This window comes from Pteropus alecto, unplaced genomic scaffold (assembly GCF_000325575.1).
Source record: "Pteropus alecto unplaced genomic scaffold, ASM32557v1 scaffold88, whole genome shotgun sequence".
Classification (NCBI taxonomy): domain Eukaryota; kingdom Metazoa; phylum Chordata; class Mammalia; order Chiroptera; family Pteropodidae; genus Pteropus; species Pteropus alecto.
Window position 1 is genome coordinate 18,392,027 of NW_006494611.1, and position 10,919 is coordinate 18,402,945.

At 39.3% G+C, this 10,919-nt stretch overlaps 1 protein-coding gene across 3 annotated transcripts in view; it reads left to right on the plus strand.

The window, feature by feature from the left end:
* SGMS1 (sphingomyelin synthase 1) overlaps positions 1-10,919 on the plus strand; it is a 258,907-nt gene that overhangs the window by 20,264 nt on the left and 227,724 nt on the right. The window lies entirely within an intron of this gene.

Here is a 10,919-nt window from a genome sequence, read left to right on the forward strand (position 1 = left end):
GCCCTTAATGGAGTAGTATAACATACTAGATGAAGAGCTGATCTGGAAACATACCATCCTGGATCGAAGTTTAGTTCTCTCTCTGTTTAGCTATCTGGCCTGGGGTAAGCAATTTACCCACTCTGTTGTGAAGGTTATACTCACTTTGGCTACTGAGAAATTAAGAGCATAGGATTGAGTTCTTGCCTAGAAACTCTACTTTGTTTTAATAAGTCCTTTTGCCTGTGGGAATTCAAAATAGGCAGCTAAATGATGAGAAAAGTGATTTTTTTTTGGTTGATCATAAATGTACAGAGTGACCTCATATACATGAAGTCATGAACAAAGTGACATAATACAAAGTGGCACAGTACAAAGTGGACTCATCTTGCCTGCCAAATCTGTGCCTTATAGTATCTTGTAAAAAGACTATTCCTCTTCTCAGCCATCGAGACAGAATTAGGAAGTCATCTACAGTTCCTTTTCTTCTACCCCTGTACCTTTCTGGTCACCAAAGCAAGGTCATTTTACCTCTTTATTAATCTCTTGCATTCCTCCATATTTTTAGTCCCTCATCACTTCCTGCCTGGATTTCTACTTAGCTAACTACTTCTGGTCTGTCTTCAATCTGTTCTCTCAGCTGCTGTCATAGTTCTTTTCCTAAACTGCAAGGGTGTTCATTTTAGACCCCGCTTAAACGTGTCCGTGGTTCGCGCTGCCCTTAGGAGAAAACCTGAGCATCGCGGCTGAACACGAGTCTCCATCATTTGTCCCTTGTCAGCCCCTCTCACCCACCCTTCCCCTTATCTAGTGGTTCCTTATTTTCACTCCCTCTGCCCACTTAGAATGCCTTTCCTCTGCTTCACTTATCTAGTCTCATTTTTCAAGACTCAGCTCAAGCATGGCCTCTTCTGTGAGAATCATGGCAGCCATAACCCACACAGCAGTCTGGGTTGGGTGTTTCCCCCACTTTTCTGCAGTAATTCCATCAAGCACAGTGGGTTGTGACTGGGTACATAGCTGTTTCCAGAGTGAACACAACTGGAGAGCCTATTTTGTTAAAAACAAAACAAACAACTAATTCTTCATAGTGCCTAGCATGGTGTCTGACACACAGGCTTTTGAAAAGATTAGTAGAATATAAATTAATAAGAAATTACTTTTTTATCATCTGGAAACAGGAGGATAGATGCATTTTCTCACTACCTGTCTGTTATATCCATTCCAGCATCTGGCTCAACAGCCCAGCTGTGATAGAAGAGAAGCGTATGGTTAACTTGAAAGAGGCAGTTGGGATGTGATTATATGTGTTTGAAATATATTTACTCCCCTCTCCCCTCATACAGAATAGCAGTAATGACATCTTGTATTTGTCTTTTTATTTGTATTCTCCTCAGGTGCCTCCACAGACATGATCTCATCCAGCACAGGGCACTGATAGCCTGAGTGCTAGATGGGAGCACATGATTATTTCCCTTTTATAGATGCAGAAAGGAAGATAAGGAGTGGAGAAATTCGCCCACTGTGAGTTGTTAGTGGTAAAGAGACCAGGCTTTGAGCTGAAGTCATCTGCTCCTCCTCCTCTTTCATAATCAACAGAACTGGGTCATGTGAGGTTGATATTTTCATATTTAATGATCAGAAAAGAAAATTGGCAGAAGTAGTAGTATTGGAAAAGTTTTCTGCACATTAACTTTTCTTGCAGGTGTCAACCTATGGTCACTGGTGCCAGTTCAATGCCAACAGGAATCCCCAGGTGCAGTGCAGTGAAGAAGGAAACTTAATTCAGTGCAGATAGCTCAATTATGATACAGCACAGTTGTGGAATAGTGCAGTAGCGTCACAGCTCAATTATGAAGCCGCATGCATGGCTGTGGAATGACAGTGAGGTGGTTCTTGGGTGAATCCCCTCTTTGTCTAGACAGCTCTGCTCTGCTCTGCCTGCTCTGTGCCCTGCTCTGCTCTGTTTCCCCTACTCATCTCTGCTCCTCCTCATCTCTGCTCTGGGTCCAATGATATGTCATTGGTGATTCATCTTTGATGTTTCCACTACAGCCAGGGAAGTATAATCTCTAGTCTTTGGAGTGCACTCTCTGAGCTAGAGGGAAGCTGACTTATACAGAGATGATCCCTGATTGGTCCATCTTATGCAAATGAGGACTCCAAAAGCCTCACAGTTTGATTTGTCCAAAATGTACTGCCCTGATTGGTCAGAATGGAGCCACTCTGATTGGTGAAGATGCTGATGGGGACATACCTGTGCAGCTGATTAGATGGGGAAACCTTCACTCCTATTGGTTGAAATACAATTCCAGGAACTCCTTTATAAGGGCTGGCTCAGGTGGCAGGAACACAGTGCAGGCAGTCAGTTCAGGGCAGGCTTCTCCTTGAGAATTTTGCAGTGAGAAGCCCCTGTTTAGAAATGACTACTAGGCTCTGCTTTTAAATTTGAGTTCAGTTAGCCACGAGTAGTCCTCCTTGATAGGTATCTTCTTTCTCAGGGTTCACACAGGTATACTTTTTAACTATTAATTTCTCTAATCTTCCTTCAGTTCTGGTTAAGTGCTCAGAGTGATATGTCTCACTGGGTTCATTTGGCTGAAAGAGCTGGGGACCTGTTACATGGTGTTCTGGGCCTGCTCTGGGCAGAGGTGAAGGATTTGTCACATTTCATTTAGTTAGTTTGGGAATATTATTGACCTCAAGCTATTTTCCTGCTTCACAAACTAATAAGGTGACAACAATAAAATCTGAATTCTTCTTAAATTGTATTCTTTACGTTCTATTAAATCCTTTAAAAATATTTTTTTTTCCTATTCTAGAATTCTGGAGTCTTTGCATAAATGGTTCAGTAGAACTGTCATATTTTTAATTTCCAGGAATTCCTAAATTTTGAAAATTATAACCTCTGAAATAGGCTATTGCAAGAAAACTATATCTGCATGTTTTATTAATTTCTGGACTGCTAACAGCAAAGGTGAAGGCAGACTGAGATTGAAAACTCAAGGGCAAAACAATTAGAACACAATTAAGATATATGCAGACAACATGCAAGGTTTGATGGTAGTCCTTTTGTTTTTTTGTTTTTTTTTGTTTTGGCAGTCACTCTGTTGATCTTAGAAATACCTGTATAATATTGTTAAAAAGTTGTTTTTCAATTACAGTTGACATACAATATTAAATTAGTTTCAGGTATACAACGTAGTGATTAGATGCTTAGTAATTTACAAAGTCATCACCCCGATAAGTCTAGTACCCACCTGACACCATATACAGCTATTGTAATATTACTGACTGTATTTCCTATGCTGTACTTCACATCCCTATGATTGTTTTTATAACTGCCAATTTGTACTTCCCCTTTTTCATCCATCTCCCCAACCCTCTTCCCATCTGGCAACCATCGATTTGTTCTCTATACCTATGAGTTTGTTTCTGTTGGGTTTGCTCATTTTTTTTTTAGATTCCACATGTAAGTGAAATTATATGGTATTTGTCTTTATCTGACTTATTTCACTTAGCATAATATCCTCTAGTTCCATCTATGTTGTCGCAAGTGGCAAGATTTTATTCTTTTTTTTATTTTATGGCTGAATAATACTCCATTATATACATTGTCCACATCGTTTTTTATCCACTTGTCTGTTGATGGACACTTAGGTTGCTTCTGTATCTTGGCTTTTGTAACTAATGCTGCAGTGAACATCAGGGTACATATGTCTTTTCTAATTAGTGTTTTGGATTTCTTTGGATAAATACCCAGAAGTGGGTTATATGGTAGTCTTTTTGTTTCATCAGTCCTCATTCATCTCGGTTCTTTCGGCATTTGGTTCTTGTTATTACAGCCCTCTGCCTACTGCCCCATTTGAAACCTGTTTTCTTGGCTTCTATTATGCAAGAAAATGGTATTCTAAGTCTCCTCCTGTCTTTTCCCTGTTATTGGCTACCTCCACCACCATCATTCTTATCATCCACACATATCAGTGTTTTTCATTTTTGTTGCCTGATGGCATTTGTGTGAATGCATGGCTATTTTTCCATATTTGGGTATTTCTACTTATTTGTCTTGCTGTCTTCCCAGACTCAATAGCTTAAAAAACAAATCGACCTTAGAATGTTTGTAGTAGGGAAGGACCTTCAAGATCATTTGCTTCATTGTCTCATTTTAGAATTGGTTAAACTGAGGCTCAGAGCGGGTGATGTGGTTTGTGTAATTTCAGTTATCATTTGGTGAAATCAGCCTCGTAGCTAAGGTTCTGGATCCTCTGTACCTCTCAGAGCCTCTGTGTTGACTTCTCACACACAGATCCTTCATGGTCTCCTGTACCATTTTTGTTTCCTCGACAAGGAACTTCAGAGTTGCTTGACCTTCACATGTCACTTCTTTTTCCACAAACCAGATGTCGAATACCCATTCACAAAGACCTACCAATCCTTTCTATGATTTAAAAATTTTATTTTTTAGTAATTAAAAAAATTTACCAACAATAAAATTCACTTTTTTTGAACATATAGTTCTGAGTTTCAACACAAGCAGCATATAGAACAAACCTTCACTTCTCAGATTCCCTGATGCTGTCTCTTTGCAGTCAAACCCTCCCCCATCCCAAACTGCTGGCAACACTGATCTTTTCTCTGTTGCTATAGTTTTACCTTTTCTAGAATATCATATAGTGAGATTAAATAGACTATACCCTTTTGAGATGGCTTCTTTCATTTGCAGTTGAAATTCATCCATGTTGTTGTGTGTGTATCTCTAATTTGTCCCTTTTTATTACTAACCAGTATTCTACTATATGGATGTACCACAGTTTACTTACCCATTCTCCCATTATATTCCCACCAGCAATGTGTGATAGTCCTAGTTGCTCTACAGCTTTGTCAGCATTTGATATTGCCAATTTTTAAAATTTAGCCATTCTGATAGGTATGAAATGGTATCTCATTGTGATTTTAATATTCATTTTCCTAATGATTAATGATGTTAAATATCTTTTCATGTGTTTATTTGCCATTTTTCTGCCTGTTATATATATCTGTTTATCTTCTGTCTATTATGATGTTTGTTATACCCATTATCATTATCATAACTCTATTATTCCAGGTGATTATTGTGCATAGCTTTTTATATTAAATTGTTACCCACATATCACAGTATATGCCAAAAGTTAAGGCACCGAGGTAGGAACTTTATATGTATAATCTTATTTTATCCTTACAAAATTATCAGGAGATAAGTAGTGTTTTCTATTTTTATGGAGGAGAAATAAAGATCCCATGTGCAACAGATATTTGTTGATTATCTATCATATGCTATGAGCTAGTTATTATACCCATTAACTAGTTCTGTGAGTTTGAGCAAGTCATTTAATCTCTGAGTCAATTTTCTTATTTGTTAAATAGGGATCTATATCACAATATTTTCTCTCAGAGTTTTGAATGAGCGTTTTAAAGAAGAATGTAGGAAACCTGTTTAGCAGAAGGTTTGGCCTGTGGTATATTCTGAGAAACCATTAGCAGTGATTTCTGTTCTCTTCCAACACCTTGTCCCGTACTGAGGCTTTTTCTGCCCTTCACTGACTACCTCCCTCCAGAAAATTGCCCCTTCTTAGGTCTCCTACCCCATTCTGGATGAAATATTAGAACCAACACACAATTCAGCCTTTTTTAAGGAATGCGCTTTTCTATTTCCTCTGTGTAGCTCGCTAGCTCGCTGAATGTTTGCTTCATTTGGTCAAGAAAGATGAGATTGGACCAATTTTGCAAAGCAGACCTACAATGCTACAGTTACTACTGCTCCCTTACCCCTCCCCTAAATGCAGAGAAGACCAGCTACTGTGGAGATTGGTGGTAGCTAACGTGAGTGTTCTGTTTCTAAATTCACGTCATACTTTAAATACCTAACCTTAGGTATGGCAGAAGGGGTCCTATGGAGGAACCTTATCTCTCATTTCAGTGGTGTATGTAGTATTGCTGAAATTCTTCTTGTCATTTACTAGTCATTTAATCAAGTTTTTTGTTATTGGCCAGATAATTTGGAATGATTTCCAGGAAACTGGAAATTCTATGAAGAGATATTGCTATTTGAAACGAGTGCTAAGATTTTCTAAAGTCGGTGACAGAAAAGTTAAATAAGCCGATGTCTTACTTTGAGTCCATTCCAGCTCCCATGTTTACGTAAAGATTGTCTAAATTTTACTAATATCATAAAGGGTTGATCTAGTTGGCAAAGTTATTCTGTTTAGAGTAGGACAGAAAGAGGAAATTATAATATTAGTAAAAAAAAAAATCATGATACAAAGATGTCCTTTTACAAATTGCCAAATCATCTATCATGGAGTATGTGAAAGCAAAGATATTGTTAAAATTGGCTTCCTGCTTTTTCCTATTAGATAGCTAGAGCACATTTTCATTTCTTCCGTTGTTAGGCATATATCTGATGCCTACCATGTGCCAGGTCTCTTTTATGGGTTAGTCTCTTTAATCCTCACAGCAACCCTTTGAAATAAAAGATAGCCCGTTTTATAGATGAAAACATTGCACGCAGAGGCCATTTGACCTGCCCAGTGTAACCCCATAAGGAAGTGGTGTCAAGCCCTGGTTTTCTGACTGTGCCTGCTGCTCTTATTGGCACCCACTTTGCCTCAGTCTGCCTGCCATGGAGGTATGGCAGCAGCTGCCTACTGCCCACCAAGAACACCAGCACATGTTCTCCCAATATGGCACCTGCTTCTCTAGGACCTAAGGCCAGACTTGCCTACCACAGATCTTGGGATTAGGGAATTTTATTTTGTCCAGAGGGCCATTGTAGAAAGAGCATGAACTTTGAAGTCAGAGACAAAGTCCAAGTGATATCTCCACAATTTTATTTTATTGCCTATGTGGTTTTAGTCAAGTTACTTCAATTATAAATTTCTTCAGTTATACAATGGGAATAATACATGCCTGGTAGAGATATGGGGAGGATTAGAAATAATGCAGTAGAACACTTAGCAAGTGCTTGGCACACTGGAGTTGCTTAGTTAGTTACCGGTAGCCGCTCTTATTGTCACCTTTTAGGGCCTTCTGGCTGGTCTTGTGGCGGATGAAGAAGCTACCTGCATAGTGACGAAGAATATGGATTCTGGAGTAAATCGCTTATCAGCTATGTGATTGTGAACAACTTAATTACTTTCTGTGCCTCAGTTTCCTCCATCTGTAAAAAGGGTGTAATAATAGTTCCTACCTTATAGAGATAGAAGATTGTAAAGAGACAAGGTCGAAAGGATCTCATTTTGGTCATCTAGTGGCATTGTTTTTTTCAGTGACATGATATGAGCCTCCTTGAAATTTACAGAGATATTTCTTCTCTCCTTTCTGCTCAAATTGAAAGAATTTCTCATTTTTTGTATCTAATGCCAACAGAAATGTTTGATATTATGTTTTTACTTGAAATATAGATAAATTACAAAATTACTCTTGCCACTTAAGAAATTGAATTAACTAAATCTAAAAAGAACATGTATTTTTTTGTAGAATTACTACACATGAAATTAGGTATAGTGAATAACAATCTTACCCTATAGGTGAAAATATAAAAAAACCTAGCTCTCTGTTAAAAAAATAAATAAAAAGACTTAAAATACAATTTCATTGAAATGATTTGACTCTTGAGCTTTAATCTTGAATTTGGCTGAGTTGAATGCGAGTTAATTTTTTTCCCGTTTGAGGTGACAACGATAAGATGGGACCATGGATATGAGTCTACCAGGAGGAAAATACTCTGTGAATTTAACATTGGTCTAGAAATCCAATTTGACTTATCCTTGTGGGCTCTGTGTGGTGCTGGCTGGGTCTGCATCATGATTCTGAAGTCCGTACTGATGTCCTGTGACTAATACGTTCCAGCTGTCTGGGTCACTACTTTGGAGTACTATTTATTTGCAGTAGTGATGCTGCAAATAGGAAAAGCTTTCCCTTTTGTTGGTTGAAAGCTTTGCTGGTAATTAGCAAAACAAGCATGCCCCTTATTTGGAGAGAGACTGGAAAAGCGGCTTAAGAGTCAGTTGTACATAACTGCTTTGGAAAACAATTTGGCATTCCTTAGGAGAGCTGAACACGTGCAAACCCCAGCCCAGCTCTCTTCTAGGTATGTGCCGGGTCCTCCAGGGGATGAGCACTAGAATATAAATGAGAGCATTATGCGTAGTAGCAAAAACTGGAAAATTCTCAGATGATCCTCAACAGTAGAATAGAGCAGTATATTGTGGATATGTTCATACAATGAAAACTATATAGTGGTGAAAAATCTGTTAAAGCCACATGAGTCAACAGGGATGAGTCTCTGATTCTTAAGAAGCAAAGTCTGAAAAGAATACATACAGTCTAGTTTTGTTTATATTAGTCTTAAAACCAGGCAAAACGCGGCAACATATTGAGAATACAAATGTGGTAAAACCATAAAGAGGAGCAAAAGAATAATTGACTTAGACTTCCGTCTGGTGATTATCTGTGTGTGGGGGAGGAGGGGGAAAATGGAGGAGGAGAGATAATCAGGAGTGGCACCAGGTCTTCCAAACAGAAAGAAAAAACCCAGCATCGTCAATTGAGTATTAGGTACATGGGATTTACTTTATAATTCTCTAATCTGATGTTACTATATATACGGTTGTCACTGTATAACAAGTTATCCCAAATCTTAGCAGCTTAAAATACTAATAAACATTAATGATCTCACACAGTGTCTGTGTGGGCCAGGAATTCAGGAGCGGCTTAGCTGGTGGTTTTAACTTGGGGTCTCATGGCACTGCAGTCAAGATATCAACTGAAGCAGCCATCACCTGAAGGCTAGACCGAGCTGGATGACCTACTAAGAAGCCTTACTCCCTTGGCTGTTTGGAAGGCCTCAGCCCCTCGCCGCTTGCCCTGTCTTTAGAGCACCTGAATATCCTCATGACATGGCAGCCAGCTTCCTTCCCAAAGCAGAGTGAGAACAGAGCTGCTCTTTGACCTAGACTTTGAAGTCACACTCCAGCATCTCCCCAGTATTGTACTGGTTATACGTGCCAGCCTTATTTAGTGTTAGGAACCCCTAATAATGGGGGACAACACAAGAGCATGAATATCAGAGGCAGGGATCATTGGGCCCATCTTGGAGGCTGGCTACCATGGTTGTGTACTTTTTAATATATTTTTCACAATAAAAAGTTGTTAGACAAACTAAATTGGTAAGCTTATTTTTCTTGAGTAGTGAGTGATGCAGACATTCATTTAAATAGGTGCTGAATATGTTACCCATCAGCATGGGGTTGAAGAAAAGCCAGTGATGTAAACTGGGTGACTGAGTAGTGTGAGCCTGCCTGATGGGAGTGTGCGTGGGGTGCTGAAGCTGGTGGGAAGGGCAGTGAAGAGAGGAATTCAGTAACATACCAGAATGTGTGGTGTAGAGATGAGATTATGTGTGCCTGGACTTTAGTCTACTCGACCTAGATCTGGCGGAAATCTGGGATTTCTGATTTTGAAGAGAATTCTCCAGACCAAGGGCCATCGGTAGCTTTCTGGGCTCACTGTGATATAAAATCCCTACCAACTTCACACATTCTCCCAAGCCATCTTGAATGAAAAAGGAGAGAGTCCACCCCTTGTTCTCTCCCCGCACTTGTAAGGGTGTAGCTGGAAGTGGATGGGCAAGTAAGGATAGGAGTTTTAGCTTAAAAATTCATGCAGTGATTGCATTCTACTCCATAGTACATATTTGTTTTATTATTAACAGCTTTTAAATTACTGATTAGCTTATCCTCACCAAAATCTTTGAGTAAAACTGATGTCTCCAAAGGTACATCATGTTTTTCCTTGGTTTTGTGTAGCACTTAGCATAACTTCTTGGTTAGTGTTCCTAGGTTCTCTGTGCTCCAGTTTGTGAGGCATTGAGTGATATCCTGTCTCCTTTGTGGGTTGCAGTGTCCTTATGAACAGGTAGGTGTTCCAGCCCCCAGGTGAGGAGGCAAGTTAGAGAGTTTCTCTGGATTTTTAATCAAGCTAATGATGGAGGAGACAGGACTGAAAGCCAGGTGCAGGGGGTCCCTAACTAGCTTTCCTCAGTCTTTTATATGCCAGCACCTTCACAGGTATAGACATTGATACCTCTAAACCTCTGTGCTTGCAGAATTTTGGTGACTGGTAGATGAGGGGTCAACTTAGGCCATCGTATAGGGACACTGCTTTCTCCCTAACTATAATTTTAATTTTTTTTATGCTCCTTCCATCTTATTGATGGAGCAGTATCTGTGCCATTCTATTCTATTGTATTTTCCATTTTATAAAAATGAATGGAAAATCTTCAACAGCAACTGATAACTGCCTTTTGTTGTGGCAAAGATAAGAATCATCATGGGTGCCATGTGATGCTGGTTTTCCTTCCCTTGGCTAACAGTGTGCTGCTCTCTGTTAGAGAACAAGAAGGGAGAAAAATGAAATACACACAAGCACACACACATGAAATGTCAAAAATACATTAAGGTTTATTGTGTTTAGAAAGGTATAATTACTAATAGTAATTATAGTTATTGGTAATCATAATTATAGTATTAATGGTACTATTAAGAACGTTAATATATACTCTCAGGCAACATACTGTGGCATGGCCCCGCTCCCCCAATGGCAAGTGAGTGTGTTATTTGGCTCTTTTGCTTTGAGGTTGGTTTTTAGGAGACCATCATCTTGAGGGCTAGGGAGAGTGGAGATGACCTGTATGGTAAGACAAGCCTTGACTTTGGGGTCAGGAGACGTAAGTTGAAGTTTCGTCTCTGGTGTTTACTGGTTGAATGTCCTTGTCATACATCATCTCTGACATTTAGCTGCCTCCTCTGGAAGATGGAAACAGTAAACTCAGCTTACCTCACAGGGCTGTGGTGGGGATCAAATGGAATAGATAATGCCTAAATGTAAGGTATGGAGGCAGC